Source organism: Anopheles aquasalis, chromosome 3 (assembly GCF_943734665.1).
Source record: "Anopheles aquasalis chromosome 3, idAnoAquaMG_Q_19, whole genome shotgun sequence".
NCBI lineage: Eukaryota > Metazoa > Arthropoda > Insecta > Diptera > Culicidae > Anopheles > Anopheles aquasalis.
In genome coordinates this window covers 22,661,827-22,674,095 of record NC_064878.1, presented here as the reverse complement: position 1 = coordinate 22,674,095, position 12,269 = coordinate 22,661,827, and the positions used below count along the sequence as shown (strand labels likewise).

At 45.2% G+C, this 12,269-nt stretch overlaps 1 protein-coding gene across 4 annotated transcripts in view; it reads right to left on the bottom strand.

Annotated features, from left to right (window-relative positions):
- LOC126575129 (uncharacterized) overlaps positions 1 to 12,269 on the bottom strand; it is a 41,246-nt gene that overhangs the window by 11,740 nt on the left and 17,237 nt on the right. For all 4 annotated transcript variants that reach the window (XM_050235677.1, XM_050235679.1, XM_050235680.1 and 1 more), the window contains exons 3-4: positions 7,964 to 8,010; positions 1 to 65 (exon numbers count right to left, since the gene is read on the bottom strand). The exon at positions 1 to 65 is cut by the window's left edge and continues 911 nt beyond it. The gene's annotated coding sequence lies outside the window, so the exon portion shown is untranslated. The remainder of the gene's footprint in view (positions 66 to 7,963; positions 8,011 to 12,269) is intronic.

Below are 12,269 nucleotides of genomic sequence, written 5' to 3'. Positions count from 1 at the left end.
AGTTTGATAAAAATCCTTCTACGACGATGGCACTATCTTCCGGATTCGTGCCTGTTGCGATAAGTCTGTGGAAAAAGAAGAGGAGAAATACGGTGAAGGGTCAGTGATGTTTCAAGCATTAACATAATGGTCTCTATACAGGGACCAATAAGCTTGTCCCATTTCGGTTCCAAGAATCCCACACTGTCCCACCACACCGAACCATCAACCACGAGCACCACGAGTCTTCAATGGAACTTACTGCAACCGTTTGCCCCCTTTTGGAACCGTTGCATCGGCCGATGATGCCGAGTCAGCTCGGGGTCGAAACAGACGGACGTTGCAAACAACCACTCTTAACGGTACACGCTTCCTTGCTTCGGGCCAGTCCCGTTGCTCTTCCGTATCGTGTTCCACTTGTTCCCGATTTGTCCGTTCTACTTTCTTCAGTTTTTGGCAAAATCCTGGGAAACACTTTTTCTCCAAATTCCCTTGACGTTGAGCGGCGTAACACCTGTTGGAGTCAGCGTTCTCACTTGCAACCACACCACGGTGGTCTTCGTAGGCTACGTGTTGCGTTATTGGCAAGTTGCAGAGCGAATAGTGCTTTTTGCTCGCTTCGCACCGTCTACATAAAGCGCATTTGATCCCACCCCGATTGGCTAACTGCAACGGTGGGGTGCAGGCGGTGTCTTGTTGTTTATTAGTTTATTGTTGTTTTGCAAAATGTTTAACGCGTCGATTCACGTCGAGATGGACGTATGCTATGCGTTTTGCACAATACACTGCCCCCGATTGGACTTCGCCGATGCTCCTCATGGTTTCGCAAGAAAGAATGTTTTGTTAGTGGACATTTCTCACGTTTCCGGCGTTCGTATGCTGCTGTAAAACTTGCTTTAATTTTTATCAAACCAATGACACAGGGAATCGTTTATTTGTGCTGTTGCTATTTCCCCTTCCTGCCGCAGCGCAAATAGCGCAAAGGCATTCGTCACGAAAGAGCGTCTCGGCTGCGCCACCAAACATAAATATGTTGCACCGTATCGCAGCCCATTGCAGCCACGATTCCACGAATGCCGGTTGTTCTTGGTGTTAACAAACATGCCCAGATCATATTTCCTCGGGAAAAGGCGCGTAAAGGCGCGTTTGTGGCACTTGACACTGAGATGTTTCTGCATTTCTGTATTTTCTTTTTTCCCTCGCGATGCACAACATCAAGGTGCAGAAGCGTGTGCGTTGCTCAATGCACAATGCATGCAAAAGAATGGGAAACAATAGAGATGAGACGACGAAAAGAAGTTCACCCATAAACACTTGAGCGGTTACAGGAAATGATATTTGTAAACTAGCCCTCTGAATATTTGTTTTTTCTTCTTCTGTGGAACTTCTCTGAAGAGGACCTTCCATTTTATCATCTTTATTTATGCGAGAAGCAGCTACGGTTGAAATTTGGTCTTTTTTGTTATTTTATGCTTTGGAAAGATGACGCTTCTCGACGAACAAAAACACCTGTGCCCTTCCTTCGTTCCTTTCTTTTTCTTTTTTTTGTTAATTGAAGAAAAATAAAAAGTAGTGGATTTATGAAACATGCTGTGCTCTATAACATCTGTGCATACCTTTTTCATATGTTTTTTAATATAACTGCCCCTAGTAATAACAGTTCTACTTTTTTTTAAATAGAAATAATTAAAAGGAGTTTTCAAAATAGTGCATATTCCGCTCAAAAGTTATAAGGTTCTCAATCAGACCTTTAAATTATACAAGCCGACGCGATAATATGCTTTAACTGTATGATGTTAAATAAAAATGGAACGCAATCCAGGGAAACTGAAGCTCGTTCGAATTCTGAGCTGCAATTTTCCATAAAACATGGCATCATTGCCAAAAAGAGGGGGGGGGGGGGATCTAGGTGCCGCAGCTGGGCCGTACCTCACGATAGGCCATATCCGCTTCCGCTCCGTATCCACTGCGTTGGTTTTTTGCTTGGTTTCACCAAATTTCACCGCCCAACCTTGGGATGCGCACGTGCGCACTGATATCGTATCGCCATCGTGTTTGTATAGTTCTCGCTTACTCTCTCTTTCTCTTTCTGCCATTTTAGTTAGTTTAAAAAAGAAACGAATTCATATGTCCACCATTTATCTCAAAAGCCAGTTATTATCGTTCAGATACATAAAAGCGAGCTGCATAGCGGTAAACATAGTGATGCAGTGAGATGCAGCGCATTTCGATAATGTAAACGTCCTAAAAGAGCTCATCCTTCCAGCTCTCGAGATCTTGCAAAAACCCGGTAGCCTTGGGGTTTTCGAGCGGCAGAATGATGTTTGTCTTATTTATAATAAAAAAAAGTGCGCTCCAAATGCTTCCCATTTCCCAATGGATGCCACTAAACAAAACCCGAATGAATCCCTTGATGGCGCCATTTGCGCGTCCTGCTACTACGCATGTGCAGCTCAAATATTTATTGTTTACATTCGCCCAGCTCGCGACACAATGCATCGTGAAACAATGGGTCCGCCAAAAGTAAAAAAATCACCGACGAAATAGTTTGCAAAAAACAAAACGAAGAAGGCAAGAATACCATCCGGCGAAGGATAATCATCAGCAGTAGCAAGGGTGACCACCCGGGAACGGTTGGAGCCCGTTTTACCTCTTCCACTACCATGCACGCGAACGATTGTTTTAAATTGTCAGAGCGACAGAGCAGAGTCCTGGGGTTTGGCGCTTAATTATCGAATGCATCCATTGTTTCGTCCCAGGTCCCGGTTCGTCCGTTTGCCTGGCCGACGAACAGCAGACGAACGAAAACATATGCCACCGTTGATATGCAGGCAAGGCAGCATCGGTCTGTCTGTCTGTCTGTCTGTCTGCGAGCATAAATATTAAATGATGCGACGACAGGCGGGTTTCAAAAATCTGCCAACAAACGGACGTCCCTGAGGGCAGATTTGATGAGCCGGGTGGGATGATGCGATGGTGTATCGCCGCGGGATTGTTCAAGTTGCTGATAAGTTTGCTTCTGGGGAAAATGTGAAATTCCCGGTTAGTGAAGCTGGAAAAGGAGACAAACGGTATGCGCAAAATGAGGCAAAAAGGCGAACATCTTTTATCAACAATATAAAGCTTTGTTGCAGATGAGAAAGGAAACATGTTAAACTACGCGAGCAGATTCTGTACTAAATGAGAGAAATACTAAATAAAATTAAATTGTAATTTCAAAATTAAAGCTGATATTCGCTGTAATAATTGCGATCTATGTCATGAAAGCAGAAGCGTCCTTATATTTTCTTAACTTAAGGTTCCTCTTCTTGAAGCTCGCATGAGGTTACCATAGTAGTAAACCAGTGAATCATACATTTTTTTTCTTAATTTCCGTATTCATGAAGAACGCGGGTTTAGAATTCAAACGTAAAGTTGCATTAAACAGCATATTGACATACGGCAAAACATAACCGCAATGATGTCGATTTAGTTATTCTACAATTATTTAGCAGATAACCGGCAACTTGGTTACCTTTTTAGCAACCCTTCATATACGGGACAAGATAATGTTAATATTTGCAATAAGGTATTCAGGAAATTCGAAAACTAAATGATTCTATTTAATTACGAAAAGTTTCGTATGTATTTCGTCCGCAGTATTTGTCCGTTATATGAATATTTGCTAATGTAATAGCAAAAACAAATATGAACTTGCCAATATCGCAATTTTAAAAATGATGAAACTTAACTTATCGATAAAAGTCCTACTAATCGTTAGTCCAATTCGAATGTCGGGTTTTTGCATGGCGCTATGGCATCAATCAAGCAGTAATCAGTCTGAAGCCCTTCTCCTCAGGCTGCCGTGTGGTTGGCGTTTCAATAATGAAAACGTTAGCATTTACCAGCATTTCCTGTATCACTAAAAGCGGTTGGGGCCGGTGGAGCAGTACACGAGCATATTTTCGGTGCAATTGCATTTGCGTGCAATTAAAACTATTTCGTAGCCAATCGAAACGAAATTCGAACCGCTCGAGAGTGAACGCTGGAGCTGGTGGGAGGAGAGAATGCATTCAACGGTTCAGGTCAGGCGGAAGGCTCGAAAGGCCACAAAGGGGAAAGGCAGCTGGAGCTGGAGAAAAACTGAGCCAACACGAATGTGCAAACCAACCAGCGCCTAACGAACCCGAAACCTGCCAATTGGTTCACCGTCGAGTATTCACATAAGGGCCACAGTCTGGGCGAAATAAAGCAAAAATAAAAACAAACACACGCCACTGCCCATTTGCCATCGCTGCCACGTTTGTTTCGTGACATGGAAATCGGAAAATGGGGGAAAAAACGAAACAAAATAAAAACATCGAACCGAAATTGCATACGCGGTGGTACGCGCCGACTTGTAATTATTCATTTTGGGTGCAATAATTAAAAATGTTAAAAGCAGTGCGGGTGGGGGTGGTGGTCAGGGCTGGAAAGCAAATAAACGCCACCAAATTCGCTACTGGCCCGACTTTCACAGCCCTAGCGTGCTCGATGCGTTTGAGGGAAATGGAAAATTGGAGGAAAATCCACGCATCGCATGAAAGGAAAGAGCACTAAGTGCCGCGGCCGTAGGCTTGGATGGAATAAATAAAATAAAAATAAAAAAGTGTTCTGGAAAAAGTGACGCCGAAATCCAATTTGCTCGCTCGATCCCTGCGGACGAAGCAGCAGCACCACCCGAGAAGCTGCACTCCAGCATCCAGCCTATGCCAGGTCTGGTGCTACTGCGTTTTGCTTAAAAAAAAGGCTCCAATGGAATCTACCTCTTGGTCACCGGAGATTGACGGGTTGCGAGAGGGCAGCAATGGTGCAGATTGTAATTAAAATTCAATAAACCGCTCGCCCAAAGTTCACCCAAATGCTGTGCTGTGCGTCTGCAAAATTGGGGGCCCGGATGGTTTTGCGAAATATGATGGCTGGCTGGAGAGAAGTGAAAGGTCGCATCCTGCGTTTGTTTTTCTCTCTCTCACTCTGTCGCTGGCCGCTTTTTGGAAAATAAATGATCAATTTTCAAAAGCCAAACGACCAGTTTTAACAACAACGGTTCGAGGGGACGCCAGACAGCATTCTGCATTCGGAGCCATTTGTGGGAACATTTTAAAATTAATGAAGTGTACAGTAGGGCTGGCCGGTCCCGATTGAACTTTCAATCAAAGGCCTGAGAGAAGCAAATTGATGGAAACGGCGCGTTTTGAGTGTTGCTACTTCTTTTGCCCGAAAAGGAGCGCGCACGACGGCCGCCAGCCAACGGAATGGATGATTAATTGTTGTACTGCCGGGGTAAGATTGATCAATTATTGCTTCACCGTTGGGTGTGTCGCTACATGTTTCATTCCGTGGCCTGCAGGGGGAAATGCTGCTGGTCACATGGCGCCATGATGCTTACCTTTCATAAATTCAGTGGCATCAGTACGTGAGAAATAAATGGAATGATGGGTGAGTGTCAGATTACATTCCTGTCGGCATTTACCAAGGTACAGGATAAGTTTGCGATAGTATGATATCGCTCCTAGATAAAATGTTTTCAGGAACATCAAAATATTAAATAAATATGCTAATATTTAGCCATTGAAAAGATAAGCCTCTCATACAGTGCGAATGTTTAGGAACACGAAACAAAGAATATAGCATAGGAAACATTTTGTGCGATGGAGGCGCATGGTTCATATACGTTTTTTAAGTTTTTTTTATACTTTATCAATCAAATTGTCTTTATAAATTTTTAAATTTCATTAGAAATTGTCGGACAATATCGATTGATGTACAATTAATTAGGCACTACTACCCTGCTTAATTGTATACTCGACATTGATATAGACATTTGTCTAGAAAGATTTTCAACATCATTTTGATATTCCTGAATTGCAAACTTCCGTAACGTACAAAAGAATACATACCATTTCCTTTGTTTTATTATTTCTGAAGATTTATCTACATTTATAAAGAGCAGTTTCGGGGAAACCCAGGAAGAGTGCTTAGAGCTTGGAGCGAATTGATCCTAATTCCAGCTAAGAGAGAGCTAAACATGCTAAACTGAAGCACGTATTCCACCTAATTGCTCTTTATTGTCATAAAGCAAAAGTGAACACATTTTTTGATGATAAAAAATCATGCTTTCCGTATGGTATCATCGTGAGAAGGCGATCAAAGTGAAATTCGCAGCAAATAACAACAATCATCAAAGTGACTTAAGCGCAATTTCCAAGAAAGAGCCTATTTAATGCATCTCTATTCCTTCTCTCGCGCACTAACAACAGATGGAACCGCCTCAAACAGAAACCCGGCTCATAAATGCATAAGAAGAACGCTCCTGAACGACATTAATGCAACTTCACGCGAGGTCGAATTGGCGCCAAACGCATTCAGATGCTGCTGCTGCTGCTGCTGTTGCTGCAGGTTGCACTGTTGCGCTCGTGCATGAGCTCTCCTCGCGAGTCGCCCGCGCGATTTGTCAGAAGCACGTGCACATAGATCGCACCATAAACAACGCGCCTAGACCAGCGAGAGAGAAAGCGAACACGCGCGCGATGGAACCAGCTGAGAATAGAAAACAAATGCAACGAAGCCATCAGACGAGTGGGCAGGCCAAGCTGCCCCCTGAACCCACTATCGAGCGAGCGTTTGTTTAGGGAAAACCCTAATGAGTGTACGACGACGACGACGATGACGTTCAACAGAGGCAACCGGATCGCTTTCGTTGGTGATAGTGATGATGTAGTTCCTATCGTGTTTCGCTTCGGTCGCTCATTCACCCAGAACACCGGTCCGCCCACCCCCCACCCGGTAAGATGCCGACGGAACGGAAAGCCCTCCGCCACCATCAGCTGTTTGCTGGCCACAGGACGAACGAAGAACCGAACCGAACGGAACAGACGTCGTCGTCACGAGAGCAAGCACCAAGCAGCACGTGGTAGCTCGCCTTAGTTTGTTTAGTGGGTGGAGCGGTGTAGTACGGTGGTCCTCCCACGGTAGTTGGGGGTGCCAGCAGCAGCCAGCAGCAGCAGCCAGCAAAACAATAAGATGCTCAGCCGGTATCCCACCGCCGCGAAGACCATAAATACGGGGCACACCCGAAGCCGGGCAGCACGCGAGAGCGCGAGCACACATACCACCATCACCACCATCATGGCGCTTCGTTTGTCAGACGTCGCGTCGCTTCGCTATTCCCACCAGACCACCCCATCCCGAAAGACGAAAGTGTGTTGACCGAGATCAGTGTTTTCATAAACTTGATTGCCGACGACGACGACGCCAAGGAGGAGGAGGAGGAGGAGCCGGCGGAAGGAAATCGACTTGAGAGTCTCGAAAGTTGAGGCAAATCATAAAAAAGGGGAAAAAGGGAAACGGAGGAGTGAGTCACACTCTGGCCCTCTCTCTTCCTTTCTCTCTCTCTCTCTCTCTAGGGGGTGGATTGTTAAGAAAAACAAGACAACGGCAGTGAGAGCAGCATTGAATTCGGGAGACATCAAACTGCCAGGGGGCTACAGGCCTCGTGCCAGACGCTGGAAGGATTATGAGTTTCGTACAGGATATCCCGATTCTGATTATCCAAAAGAGAGCAAGAGAGAGAGAGAGAGAGAGAGAGAGAGAGAGAGAGAGAGCAGTACACTCGATAATAAGTTGAGAAAGTGCAGCTCCAGCGTAGTGTCGTAGGTTTGCTTTGGTGCGGTCTAGGAAACTAAAACATTCCTCGCACTGGCGGAACTCAGAACTCACTCAGGGAAGGACGAGTAAAAACAAAAAGGGAGTTGTTTTAGTTCGTCTGACTTCCCGAGCCGTGAGAGAAGATCAACAACGTGCGTCTTTTGATTAGAGCTTTTTGGGAACTTTTTTAATTTGCAGCGATGTTCCTAATACTGGAAGATCTATTTAAGTACTTTAACTACATTGATTTATTTCATTATATTGTTTTTCATTATTCTGCAACAATTTGTTTTTATAATTAGTGAAGGATCCTCCTTACCTTTGCTTTCTTTAGTTCAATTGACACGTCACATTATTGATCGTCATCTGTCAAGTAGGAAAAAGGAAGTAAAAGAAAAGGTAATTAGTAAACCAATCTACGTGACGTTCTCTCACATAATAGCTTGGTTCTGTTTTTTTATAAGTAATCATTTTAAAAGCGAATTTCCAGCATTTTCCATTCGCTTTATATCATTACTCGACTCCAGGGGGGGTGCTGCGATTTCGCGAGGATTTTTCTCCTCCGGAAGATCCTTATATACCAACACATTCAGCCTTCATCCTAGCATCAGAATCACACATACACGTATGCGCATTCGGACGGTCATCGGATCGGGCTTTTTTTTTTCGCTCTCCAAAAACCAGCTCCATTCGAAGGGAGAAAAAAATGGTCCCCCCACCTTCTACCCTTCTTAGCACCACCTACCAAACACCGGTTCTGCACCTCATCATCATGCTCTTTGTGCTGCTGGTCGAGCTGCTGCTGCTGGTGGTGGTGGTGGTGGTGCTGTACACTGGCTGTCTGTTGGCCTAGCATGCGCACCGTCGTCACCATTAGTGCCGGCCAGAACAACGATGGCGGCGGTAGCGGCGGCATGGCGCGACGCCGGCAAGGCTAGGCGGTCAAGGTGGAAAATGTTGGGCCAGGCACACACAGACACACATACAGGCGCGCGAGGGTGAGAGTTCTTTTTTATTCACTCACCCCTCCCAGAAAAAAAATAAATACATCCAAATGTGCGCGCACATTTCTTTTTTCGCTGCTGCTGCTGCTGCTGGCACCCCATCCCCATGCATCCCCAATGATTATTGGATTTTTTTGCTGGTTGTCGCGCGCCCTACCACAACTAGGGGGTGAATTTGGGAAATAAAATGGAAGAGAGAGAAAAAAAAGAATCTTTGTTGTTTTTGGCGTGTTCGGTCGGTCGGTTGCCGAGATACGCCGCCGAGTCTCTCCGGTTCTGGCTGGCTGGCTGGCTGCTCTCCGATTTCTCTCCCGGTCCTCGTTCGTTGTGGTGGTGGTGGTAGTCTGGATGGTCGTGTGTTGGAACATACCACATGGGAATGGGAATGTGTGGGGATAGATTTTTCCTTTTTCCGAACCCACACGCATACAAAGGCACGAGTCTGGTCAAACTTCCCTTGAAAACTGGACATTGTCCGACCATTTCGAGAGTGATCGAAGGGAATAAAAAAAAAAAGAATCTAGTCCTCTACATGGGACTGATTGACCTTCATCGGTGGCTCAGTTAGCTCCGGCATGTCTGGAGCAGAGATGCGGATGGAGAAAACGGAATGCTCCCTCGAAAAAAAAAATCCCCCCCATTTTTTCACTGAAATTGGTCGCTTTCGAGAACATTAAATTCGGGATATGAGGCTGAACAGGACCCACACACTGACACACCTGTGCGGCCACCCTCAACCTCCGGCATCTGGTGACGTTATCCTGATCCACAGCATCAACGGCAAAAAGAAAAGAATCCCAGCTAAATAGCAAATTTGGCAAACTTCTTTTGTTCATTTGATAAAGCATAATGAAGGGATGATCGTACCATAGTCACGTCGGCTACCTGAAGGTGAGATACCGAGGCCTTGTGCGAGGACGAAAAGTAAAAAAATCGATTCCAATGGACGAGCGCTCCAGCATAGCACCTCGAACGCGAACATGAAACGCGAACCGCGATGAAAGAGCAGGTGGTAGAGCAAAAAAAACAGGAGGGAAAAAAAGAGAGAGGACCATCACCGACACAGAGACACCACGGCATATCAGACCCGGCGGACCCCGGGAGGAGGCAGTGCATCGGTATTAAATGTCGTTTCTATGCTTCAAATTTTATTCCTTTATTGCCACGGTGAGGGTGGTTCCGGGGGGGGGGGGGGGGTTTATTCTCTCTCTCTCTCGCTCTCGTCACTCTGATGGTGGCTAGGAACGGTGGTTCGAACATAAAAAAAAAATCCTCCCTCAAACACAGATGCAAAAATATAATATCCTTTTTTCGTCCTGGCGAGAGAGCATCATCGACACAGCGCAGACCTTGCCTACTACAGACACACCACCACATGGGGAGCCTGGTGCTACCGGCTTGTTTGCTGGGGACTGTACCAAACCAGAAACAGGGTGCTAGACCGAAAAAGAGAGATAGCAAGCGACAGAGAGAGTGAGCATTTTCGTTGATAATGTTGGCGCGTTTTGGGGGATTTTTTCCGTTTTTTCTGGGTTTTTTTCCCATTTCCCCTACTGCTCGCGCAGCACAGACTCGCTAACACATACAAGTGGCGGCTGGATTTTTTTGCTCCGTGGGGGGGGGGGGGTTGCATTTGGCTTGGGCTCCGGTTCACCGAGAACCGCATGTTCCTCTGCACCGCACATACGACTGTCGGGTAACAGGGCCTGTCGCACCTGGCCTGCTGCCTGTCGTCGTACGCATGGAAAAATAAAAATTTAAAAGACCCCTCTCCCCCGCTGCACCCTACTTGTGTCCTGTTTCACTTCGATGCTGCGCTGGTGCTTGCACACCAGTTCTTATATTATGCTTATAGCACATCGGTCGATCTCACGTTGGGTGTGGTGGGTCGTCATTTTTTTCGTCCTTGGGTGGTGGGACTTTTTTCGTTGGCCTTGTTGAAGGCCAGTCAGACCGAAAATCCTTCTTTCTATCTCTGGGCGACAGACCTTTCTATCTCTGGGCGACAGAGATGTGAGATGTGTTACTTTGGGAGAGTTTCTTGAGTTTCAAAGGTCCTTCCACGAACATCTGATTTCAATAACTTTATGTCCCGAAGCTGAAGTATGGCCATCACTGGTTACTTCAAGAAATTGTGGTTGGGTCATCGGCTGGGGTAGGGGCCGGCATCGTAAGGTTCGGTACCGAATGGAGGCTATAAACTGAGCTAAATTGTGACCGGTTCGAAACCGAATGAAGCACCTTCAACCGACTTCAAACCGGCCAATGGCGCGTCGTGATGTCTCGACCAACTCGCCGGACCTCTCGAGATCATGGTGGTTTTTCGCCCCAAAAACCCAGCGGTGTGTGTTAGCGGGCGGATTTTTATGGAGTAGAGCGTCTACCGTAAAGATCACGTCTCTTCCGGGCGTACTCTATGACTTGGAAACCAATTTGAAATGAATGGAAAAGAAGAATGGACCTCCCTCCCGGATAGCAGGAAAACCTGCAGTTCGAGTCCTTTGTGTGCTGGATAGTGGGTTAGGTCATTGCAATGGAGTTGGGTGCACTATTGGTTTTGATGTTACGAAGATATGGTTCCACATCTTGGATGCGATGAATGGTAACAGCGGTAATGGTACTTCAAATGTTTGGTGGCATTGGATATCACTTTGATCATCAGGATGGCTAACGTAGGATTACACTCCAGGGTATGTCCCTTCTTATGCCATCGATTCACGTTGACGTTGCCTCCAACAATTGATTGCAAGATGAATTGGAGGAGTTTTGTTTGGCGTAAATATTATTTTGAGAAAAATCTGTATCAAAAAATCTATATATTTCATTTGCAATATTTCTTTTTCTGCTTTTTGGTGCCATGTATTGTATAAAGAATCTGATCTAGAGAACAAGTACTCTATTGAAGAAATGTATTCGACTGAAGTTTAATTATCAGTGAATTTGAAAAGTGTTTAATAATGTTTTCTCTTTTATCGAGATGATATTAGCCGTCAGCATAAACACATGCAGGACGGAATATAATTTTATAAGCGACTATGTTATTTATGCTGAGGTCAGTTTTGATTCAGATTTAATTTTCAGAAGAACTTTAATACTAAATTCAGTATCACAACCAGGGGCTCTAAGATAGAGTTACATGACTGTAAGGATGTGAGCAGAAGCTGTTGGATAATTTCAGAATCTTCCATAAAAGCTAGTTTACTTATATTCGAAAATACATTTTTCAGAAAACGTTGTAAAATTGGAAAACGAAAACAATGATGGAAAATGCTTTAATCCCAAGCTAGAAATTCCGCCGTTGCTCATAAAAAGCTAATTAATGATAAAACGAAACGATTTCAATTACTGCCAAAAACATGGAAAATGAGGAAACTTCAATGCCGTTGGTTGGGCAAAATACCGATATTCTACCGCTGGGTAACGATTCCCCACACCAACTGCTGCTAGACAGCATCAGGAAGCCCTGTTTAACATAAAATCGAATCGTACAAATCCTCTCGCAGCCCGGGACGCACCCAGTCACATAGCGCGAACGGGTTTTCGCTGCATTTCACACGCATTTCCACCGTCACAGATACCCGGAGTAGCTTGAGCCCTGAGCAGGGCTTCGAGGAAGTATAA